The following is a 10401-nucleotide window of genomic DNA, read 5'->3' on the forward strand; positions in this document are numbered from 1 at the left end:
TTGAAAACTAGGGCTCTTTTAGGGAATTGATAGGGTTTTTTTAGGGTCCTGTCAAGCATGACAGGCTGGGGGCAGCTCGAGGGGTACTGTGGGGGCTTGAGGGTGGCAGAGGCTGGGAGCTGAGGGAGGAGCAGGGAGAGGGCACAGTGAGTGACACACAGAGATGCTGAGGGTGGCAGGGGCAGCTGGAGGGTGACACCGAGAAGCTGGGGGCCGAGGGGCAAAGTAGAGGGGTTAAGGGTGACACACAGGAGCTGAGGCACAGCTGAGAGGGGGCTTGAGGGGCATGGGGGGGGCTTGAGGGTGACAGACAGCCTGAAGGCTGGGGGGCAAAACAAAAAGGGCCGGCGTAGGTGTTCGGGGGTCTGTGGTACGGAGTGGCCAGCTGGCTCCTGAAATTCCGCAAGAGGCAAGGATGCCTCCCAGACCCAAGCTGGCACCAGTGCCAACTCGGGCTGGTTTGATAGTGCCAAGTGGCTCCTGCAATCTGCCATCAAGAAGCAGGACGGGTGAGTTTTGTTTGCCAGGGAAAAGGGCCCAGGTCGCTGTTCGGGGGCCTGTGGCCTGGAGTGGCCTGCTGCCTGCTGAAATTTTACTTTGCAAAATATGCCTCCCAGAGCCAAGCTGGCACCTGTGCCAACTCAAGGTACTTTGACAAGTGCTTCCTTCATACTGCCATCAGGAACCGGGGCCAGTTAGTTTTGTTTGCCAGGGAAAAGGGCCAGCACTGGTGTTCAGGGGCCTGTGGCCCAGAGCGGCTGGGTGCATGCTGAAAATCGTGCATTGTGCCAGATGTCTCCCAGACCCAAACTGCCACCACCGCAAAGTCAGGCTGCTTTGTGAGTCCTAAGTGCCTCCTGCAAACCTTCCCCAGCTGTCCCTCGTTGTTAAGGGTTTTGATTGAGGGAAAAATTTCTATTTTTTCATTGCTGGAAGGATTTAAATTGAGGAGAACCCTTCATTTCACAATATTTTTGGAGAATAAATTAAAGGGGAGAATTGGTTTATTTGCCATTTTATCAGTTACAGTGGAGCTAACTGCCCTGGTTTCTCATTTTTCAAGGGTCACTTGAAGGAAGCTCTGTCTTTTTCAGCATTTTAAAGATTAAAATACTCATTTCCAGGCACTTCTTTCTGTGCCTTTAGACCAGCTATCTCAGAGAAGGGTGAGCCTGGCATGTACTTAACCCGTACACTGCCCAGGAAGTTTTTTTTCTTATTTTTGTTCATAATGTAGACAAGCCTAATTAGGAGTCCCAAGGAGACTTAGACTATTTACATCATTGGTATTCCTCTCCAACCTACTTAGTCACACTTGATGTTCTACTTAGTAATCACCAAGGAATAATTATGTCAGTTAACAGCAAATTACCCAATTTATCTACCTATGCTACGTAAACACAAAGCTTTACGTCTTACCAGTTGTCTGCTCTTCTGCTCCAAGTAGTTGTTGCAAAAAAGAAAGCACTGTTATATTTCTGAAGAGTTTTCTTCTATAACAAGCCCTTTACTGCACTTGAAGCTGAGTCAGAGGAGCCAAACAGCTGCAGCTGCTCTGAGGGCTTGGTGGGATTCGCCCCTCCCTTTTCCTGGGTGCCATGGGAACGAGAGGCGGGCACAATCAGGGGTATATTAACCCCAGCCGTGGCTGAGGGGCTTCATTCCCTCTCTGGGATGTGCTGGGGTAAGAGCTCTCCTCTCATTTCAGTGGAGAGGCTCTATCAGCTGATCTCAGCTTGTTTTCAGCACGTGTTTCTGGGTATCTCAAGCATCAGAGGCTTGGAAGATACTGTGAAGAAAGCAGTATAGAATACAGGGGAGTATTTAAATTCATGACTTTGGGTTTTCTGTTTATGGGTGGTAAAGCAGATTTGTAATTTCTGGTTTTGTTCTAATTTTGTCCTGTGGTTTTTTTTTTTTTTTTTTCCTTGGGAGGAGTGCAGCTTCCAGAGATTCTAGGCTGTGTTAATTACAACACTTTTTTCAGCAGATTCGTCATGTCACAAGAGGCATATGCCCAGTGTCAAGGATGATGTTTGAGAGAGAGGCTTCAGGTGAGTTGAGGATTCTGATTGGGAGAGGGAGAGTGAGTAGGTATCCAGTTTAGGAGTTCTTGGGAGGGGGTTTGGAGGCAGCAGGGTGAGAAAGGATCTTTATTTGTTTATTTGAGGCCTCCCCCACACAAGGCTTCACAGAAGCCTAGCAGAGGCATTGCCATGGCTTACAGCACACAAGGTGATCCACTGCACTCACAGGAGTGCCATTTAACTTTGCCTTTCTCTAACCCAGGTGCCACTCCTAATGAAGGCCACAGTCTTGGAATCAGGATGAAGCTGGAGCCTGAAGGAGCCAGGCACACTCAGGAGAGAGCAAGTAGCTGCCTTGGTGGGATTTGGCCCACATAACTCTGGACTCACACTTTGGTTTTGGTTTTCTTTATTGCAGCTGACCGAGAGGCTCACAGGCCATCACGAGGCCTTCCGAGGCAGACTCATTTCAGGTGCAACGTGGATTCCCATCACCGGTCATCCAAAAGATAAGTCGGGGGCCTTGGCCTGGAGATGAGAGAATAGTGGGTTGGGAGTTCTTGGGGCAGATTTGAAAACTGGCAGCAGGAAAAGCAATCTTCTCCAAGGGCCTCTTAGGAGAGCTAAAGGGAGAGGCTCTACTTTTGATGGCAGCTTTCAGGCGGGCAGTGCAGAACAGCTCCGGTCTGTGTTGTGTTGTCCAGTGTTCTGTGTTCCCTAGTGTGTCTTTGGGGTCCCTTTTGCCTTCTCCCCTCGAGACCCTCACCACAAGCATGCTGTGTCGTGTTTCATGTCCCCCTGTTTGCCACGTTCTGTGTCACGGGTGTGTGCACACATTTGTTCCGGAGCTGTTCTGCCCTGCCACATGGCGTGCTGCAATAGGACAAGCCATGGGGCGCTGGAATTTGTAATGTGGGCTGTACTTGGGCTCTAGATGCTGTTCCTAGATTGACATAAGGTGTTTGCAGCTTGTGAGTTATCCTTGTGGTGTTGGACATATGTTCTAACTTTCTTTCAGGTGCAGCTGCATTCCATGTGTGGCAGAGGGTCAGGGTTAGAAGGTGCCGGGCCTCCTTTGGAGCGCGGTGAGTAGCTGAGTGGTGGGGATTTGGCCGATGCGATGCCAAGATCAGGCCCTGATGTTTGGTTCTCTTTAATCTAGCTGTCTGAGAGACACCAGCCCGGTGCCAGCAGGACCTTCCCAGGTGATGAGGTGGCCTTTGTTTGCACCTGACAGGGACCAGCATCCCCAGATGTATGACAGATAAGTAGAGGGCTGTGACCCACAGAGGGGATGAAAGCAGGGTGCTTGTTTGGGAATTCCTGGGAGGGGTTTTTGAGTCCAGTTTGGAAGGGGGGGTGTTCATTAAATGGCTCGTTAGGCCCCATGAAAGCCAAGTCTCACTTTTGATCACAGTGCTGAGGTGTGCAGGGCAGAGCAGTCCTGGTGTGTCTCGTGTCACTTGTCTGTTGTGCCTTGTGTGTTGTTTGTGTATCTCCTGTCTTTTACCTTAGGCCTTTGAGGGCCCTGTCAGTACCCCTGGCATCATCGTTAGCATCTGTGATCTCTGCATTCCCTGGTCTGGCACCCGGGCCACAGAACTTTTGACTCGGGAGCTCAGACAGGCATCAGGCTCTCTTCTCTCTTTGGAAGCATCCAGTCAGACGTCTTTTCAGGTCTTGTTCTGAGCTGTATGGACAGCTGTGCCCCACCTGGATCCATTATGGTGGATTAGGACTTGTAATAGTACGAGGTTAGGTGCAGCATTCTGACCGTAGGATTTCTAGGCATCCACCTTTGCTGTCCTTGGAATTAATCATTCAGTTATCGTCTTCTTCCTCCAGGGTTCTCTGAGCCTCATCAGCTCACCATCGGTCTCAGCTGGGTCATCTCCTTTTGCATTCTCTCAGTCCTTGCAGCCATTTTCCTTGCCAAGAGATTTCTGTCTGTGTCTTGTGCCCATTGTTTGTCACGTCCTGTCCTGTGTCACGGGTGTCAGCACACATTTGGGATGGGGCTGCTCTGCCCTGCTGCATAGCCTGGTGCGATAGGAGAAGTCTTGGAGACTTGGAATGTGTAATGTGGGGTGTAGTTGGACTCTAGATGGGATTTGTAGATGGACACAGGATATCTGGAGCTCATCAGTTATCCTGCAACAGTGTGACTCTTGTCCTAACTTTTTTTTCAGATTCAGATGGCTTAAATCTGTGCCAGAGGGCCCCATGCCAGGTGAGGGGATTTCCCCGAGCAGGTGAGGCCCCATTTGTCTCTGCAGCAGTAGTCTATGTGGTGACTGTGTTACAGCTCTGTTCTTTGTCTTTCTTTTTAGGAAGTAACTCTGGATACCAGCAGCCAAGGTGAGCAGTGGAGAGAAGTGGTTGTTATTGCTCAGCTCTCAAGAACAACAATTTCTCAGCAAATTGATCATGTCACAAGAGGGATCTGCCCAGTGTCAAGGATGATGTTTGAGATTGAGGCTTCGGGTGAGTTGAGGATTGTGACTGGGAGAGGGAGGGTGAGCAGATATCCAGTTAGGAGTTCTTGGGAGGGGTTTTGCAGGCAGCAGGGTGAGAAAGGGTCTTTATTTATTTATTTGAGGACCCCCGACACAAGGTTGTTCAGAAGCCTAGCAGAGGCATTGCCATGTCTTAGAGCACACAAGGTGATCCACTGCACTCAGAGGAATGCCATTTAACTGTGCCTTTCTCTAACCCAGGTGCCACTCCTAATGAAGGCCACAGTCTTGGAATCAGGATGAAGCTGGAGCCTGAAGGAGCCAGGCACACTCAGGAGAGAGCAAGTAGCTGCCTTGGTGGGATTTGGCCCACATAACTCTGGACTCACACTTTGGTTTTGGTTTTCTTTATTGCAGCTGACCGAGAGGCTCACAGGCCATCACGAGGCCTTCCGAGGCAGACTCATTTCAGGTGCAACGTGGATTCCCATCACCGGTCATCCAAAAGATAAGTCGGGGGCCTTGGCCTGGAGATGAGAGAATAGTGGGTTGGGAGTTCTTGGGGCAGATTTGAAAACTGGCAGCAGGAAAAGCAATCTTCTCCAAGGGCCTCTTAGGAGAGCTAAAGGGAGAGGCTCTACTTTTGATGGCAGCTTTCAGGCGGGCAGTGCAGAACAGCTCCGGTCTGTCGTGTTGTCCAGTGTTCTGTGTTCCCTAGTGTGTCTTTAGGGTCCCTTTTGCCTTCTCCCCTCGAGACCCTCACCACAAGCATGATGTGTCGTGTTTCATGTCCCCCCTGTTTGTCACGTTCTGTGTCACGGGTGTGTGCACGCACTTGTGCCGGAGCTGTTCTGCCCTGCCGCATGGCGTGCTGCAATAGGACAAGCCTTGGGGAGTTGAAATTTGTAATGTGGGCTGTACTTGGGCTCTAGATGCTATTCCTAGATTGACATAAGGTGTTTGCAGCTTGTGAGTTACCCTGGTGGTGTTTGACATATGTTCTAACTTTCTTTCAGGTGCAGATGCATTCCATGTGTTGCAGGGGGTCAAGGTTAGGAGGTGCCGGGCCTCCTTTGGAGCACTGTGAGTAGCAGAGTGGTGGGGTTTTGGCCGATGCGATGCCAAGATCAGGCCCTGATGTTTGGTTCTCTTTAATCTAGCTGTCTGAGAGACACCAGCCCGGTGCCAGCAGGACCTTCCCAGGTGATGAGGTGGCCTTTGTTTGCACCTGACAGGGACCAGCATCCCCAGATGTCTGAGAGATAAGTAGAGGGCTGTGACCCACAGAGGGGATGAAGGCCTGGTGCTTGTTTGGGAATTCCTGGGAGGGGTTTTTGAGTCCAGTTTGGAAGGGGGGGTGTTCATTAAATGGCTCGTTAGGCCCCATGAAAGCCAAGTCTCACTTTTGATCACAGTGCTGAGGTGTGCAGGGCAGAGCAGTCCTGGTGTGTCTCGTGTCACTTGTCTGTTGTGCCTTGTGTGTTGTTTGTGTATCTCCTGTCTTTTACCTTAGGCCTTTGAGGGCCCTGTCAGTACCCCTGGCATCATCGTTAGCATCTGTGATCTCTGCATTCCCTGGTCTGGCACCCGGGCCACAGAACTTTTGACTCGGGAGCTCAGACAGGCATCAGGCTCTCTTCTCTCTTTGGAAGCATCCAGTCAGACGTCTTTTCAGGTCTTGTTCTGAGCTGTATGGACAGCTGTGCCCCACCTGGATCCATTATGGTGGATTAGGACTTGTAATAGTACGAGGTTAGGTGCAGCATTCTGACCGTAGGATTTCTAGGCATCCACCTTTGCTGTCCTTGGAATTAATCATTCAGTTATCGTCTTCTTCCTCCAGGGTTCTCTGAGCCTCATCAGCTCACCATCGGTCTCAGCTGGGTCATCTCCTTTTGCATTCTCTCAGTCCTTGCAGCCATTTTCCTTGCCAAGAGATTTCTGTCTGTGTCTTGTGCCCATTGTTTGTCACGTCCTGTCCTGTGTCACGGGTGTCAGCACACATTTGGGATGGGGCTGCTCTGCCCTGCTGCATAGCCTGGTGCGATAGGAGAAGTCTTGGAGACTTGGAATATGTAATGTGGGGTGTAGTTGGACTCTAGATGGGATTTGTAGATGGACACAGGATATCTGGAGCTCATCAGTTATCCTGCAACAGTGTGACTCTTGTCCTAACTTTTTTTTCAGATTCAGATGGCTTAAATCTGTGCCAGAGGGCCCCATGCCAGGTGAGGGGATTTCCCCGAGCAGGTGAGGCCCCATTTGTCTCTGCAGCAGTAGTCTATGTGGTGACTGTGTTACAGCTCTGTTCTTTGTCTTTCTTTTTAGGAAGTAACTCTGGATACCAGCAGCCAAGGTGAGCAGTGGAGAGAAGTGGTTGTTATTGCTCAGCTCTCAAGAACAACAATTTCTCAGCAAATTGATCATGTCACAAGAGGGATCTGCCCAGTGTCAAGGATGATGTTTGAGATTGAGGCTTCGGGTGAGTTGAGGATTGTGACTGGGAGAGGGAGGGTGAGCAGATATCCAGTTAGGAGTTCTTGGGAGGGGTTTTGCAGGCAGCAGGGTGAGAAAGGGTCTTTATTTATTTATTTGAGGACCCCCGACACAAGGTTGTTCAGAAGCCTAGCAGAGGCATTGCCATGTCTTAGAGCACACAAGGTGATCCACTGCACTCAGAGGAATGCCATTTAACTTTGCCTTTCTCTAACCCAGGTGCCACTCCTAATGAAGGCCACAGTCTTGGAATCAGGATGAAGCTGGAGCCTGAAGGAGCCAGGCACACTCAGGAGAGGGCAAGTAGCTGCCTTGGTGGGATTTGGCCCACATAACTCTGGACTCACACTTTGGTTTTGGTTTTCTTTATTGCAGCTGACCGAGAGGCTCACAGGCCATCACGAGGCCTTCCGAGGCAGACTCATTTCAGGTGCAACGTGGATTCCCATCACCGATCATCCAAAAGATAAGTCGGGGGCCTTGGCCTGGAGATGAGAGAATAGTGGGTTGGGAGTTCTTGGGGCAGATTTGAAAACTGGCAGCAGGAAAAGCAATCTTCTCCAAGGGCCTCTTAGGAGAGCTAAAGGGAGAGGCTCTACTTTTGATGGCAGCTTTCAGGCGGGCAGTGCAGAACAGCTCCGGTCTGTCGTGTTGTCCAGTGTTCTGTGTTCCCTAGTGTGTCTTTAGGGTCCCTTTTGCCTTCTCCCCTCGAGACCCTCACCACAAGCATGATGTGTCGTGTTTCATGTCCCCCCTGTTTGTCACGTTCTGTGTCACGGGTGTGTGCACGCACTTGTGCCGGAGCTGTTCTGCCCTGCCGCATGGCGTGCTGCAATAGGACAAGCCTTGGGGAGTTGAAATTTGTAATGTGGGCTGTACTTGGGCTCTAGATGCTATTCCTAGATTGACATAAGGTGTTTGCAGCTTGTGAGTTACCCTGGTGGTGTTTGACATATGTTCTAACTTTCTTTCAGGTGCAGATGCATTCCATGTGTTGCAGGGGGTCAGGGTTAGGAGGTGCCGGGCCTCCTTTGGAGCACTGTGAGTAGCAGAGTGGTGGGGTTTTGGCCGATGCGATGCCAAGATCAGGCCCTGATGTTTGGTTCTCTTTAATCTAGCTGTCTGAGAGACACCAGCCCGGTGCCAGCAGGACCTTCCCAGGTGATGAGGTGGCCTTTGTTTGCACCTGACAGGGACCAGCATCCCCAGATGTATGAGAGATAAGTAGAGGGCTGTGACCCACAGAGGGGATGAAGGCCTGGTGCTTGTTTGGGAATTCCTGGGAGGGGTTTTTGAGTCCAGTTTGGAAGGGGGGGTGTTCATTAAATGGCTCGTTAGGCCCCATGAAAGCCAAGTCTCACTTTTGATCACAGTGCTGAGGTGTGCAGGGCAGAGCAGTCCTGGTGTGTCTCGTGTCACTTGTCTGTTGTGCCTTGTGTGTTGTTTGTGTATCTCCTGTCTTTTACCTTAGGCCTTTGAGGGCCCTGTCAGTACCCCTGGCATCATCGTTAGCATCTGTGATCTCTGCATTCCCTGGTCTGGCACCCGGGCCACAGAACTTTTGACTCGGGAGCTCAGACAGGCATCAGGCTCTCTTCTCTCTTTGGAAGCATCCAGTCAGACGTCTTTTCAGGTCTTGTTCTGAGCTGTATGGACAGCTGTGCCCCACCTGGATCCATTATGGTGGATTAGGACTTGTAATAGTACGAGGTTAGGTGCAGCATTCTGACCGTAGGATTCCTAGGCATACGTCTTTGCTGTTCTTGGAATAAATCATTCAGTTATCGTCTTCTTCCTCCAGGGTTCTCTGAGCCTCATCAGCTCACCATCGGTCTCAGCTGGGTCATCTTCTTTTGCATTCTCTCAGTCCTTGCAGCTGTTTTCCTTGCCAAGAGATTTCTGTGTCTTGTGTCCTTTGTTTGTCACGTCTGGTCTGTCCTGTGTCACGGGTGTCTGCACATATTTGGGACGGGGCTGCTCTGCCCTGCCACATAGCCAGCTGCAATAGGAGAATCCCAGGGACTTGAAGTTTGTAATGTGGGGTGTACCTGGACTCTAGATGGGATTTGTAGATGGACATAGGATCTCTGGAGCTCTTCAGTTATCATGCAACTTTTTGACTCTTGTCCTAATTTTTTTTTCAGGTTCAGATGGCTTAAATCTGTGCCAGAGGGCCCCATCCCAGGTGAGGGGATTCCCCCAAGGAGGTAAGGCCCCATTTGTCTCTGCAGCAGAAGTGTGTATGGTGACTGTGTTACAGCTCTGTTCTTTGTCTTTCTTTTTAGGAAGTAACTCTGGATACCAGCAGCCAAGGTGAGCAGTGGAGAGAAGTGGTTGTTATTGCTCAGCTCTCAAGAACAACAATTTCTCAGCAAATTGATCATGTCACAAGAGGGATCTGCCCAGTGTCAAGGATGATGTTTGAGATTGAGGCTTCGGGTGAGTTGAGGATTGTGACTGGGAGAGGGAGGGTGAGCAGATATCCAGTTAGGAGTTCTTGGGAGGGGTTTTGCAGGCAGCAGGGTGAGAAAGGGTCTTTATTTATTTATTTGAGGACCCCCGACACAAGGTTGTTCAGAAGCCTAGCAGAGGCATTGCCATGTCTTAGAGCACACAAGGTGATCCACTGCACTCAGAGGAATGCCATTTAACTTTGCCTTTCTCTAACCCAGGTGCCACTCCTAATGAAGGCCACAGTCTTGGAATCAGGATGAAGCTGGAGCCTGAAGGAGCCAGGCACACTCAGGAGAGGGCAAGTAGCTGCCTTGGTGGGATTTGGCCCACATAACTCTGGACTCACACTTTGGTTTTGGTTTTCTTTATTGCAGCTGACCGAGAGGCTCACAGGCCATCACGAGGCCTTCCGAGGCAGACTCATTTCAGGTGCAACGTGGATTCCCATCACCGGTCATCCAAAAGATAAGTCGGGGGCCTTGGCCTGGAGATGAGAGAATAGTGGGTTGGGAGTTCTTGGGGCAGATTTGAAAACTGGCAGCAGGAAAAGCAATCTTCTCCAAGGGCCTCTTAGGAGAGCTAAAGGGAGAGGCTCTACTTTTGATGGCAGCTTTCAGGCGGGCAGTGCAGAACAGCTCCGGTCTGTCGTGTTGTCCAGTGTTCTGTGTTCCCTAGTGTGTCTTTAGGGTCCCTTTTGCCTTCTCCCCTCGAGACCCTCACCACAAGCATGATGTGTCGTGTTTCATGTCCCCCCTGTTTGTCACGTTCTGTGTCACGGGTGTGTGCACGCACTTGTGCCGGAGCTGTTCTGCCCTGCCGCATGGCGTGCTGCAATAGGACAAGCCTTGGGGAGTTGAAATTTGTAATGTGGGCTGTACTTGGGCTCTAGATGCTATTCCTAGATTGACATAAGGTGTTTGCAGCTTGTGAGTTACCCTGGTGGTGTTTGACATATGTTCTAACTTTCT

Source organism: Ammospiza caudacuta, chromosome 23, assembly GCF_027887145.1.
Source record: "Ammospiza caudacuta isolate bAmmCau1 chromosome 23, bAmmCau1.pri, whole genome shotgun sequence".
In the NCBI taxonomy this organism is placed as follows: domain Eukaryota; kingdom Metazoa; phylum Chordata; class Aves; order Passeriformes; family Passerellidae; genus Ammospiza; species Ammospiza caudacuta.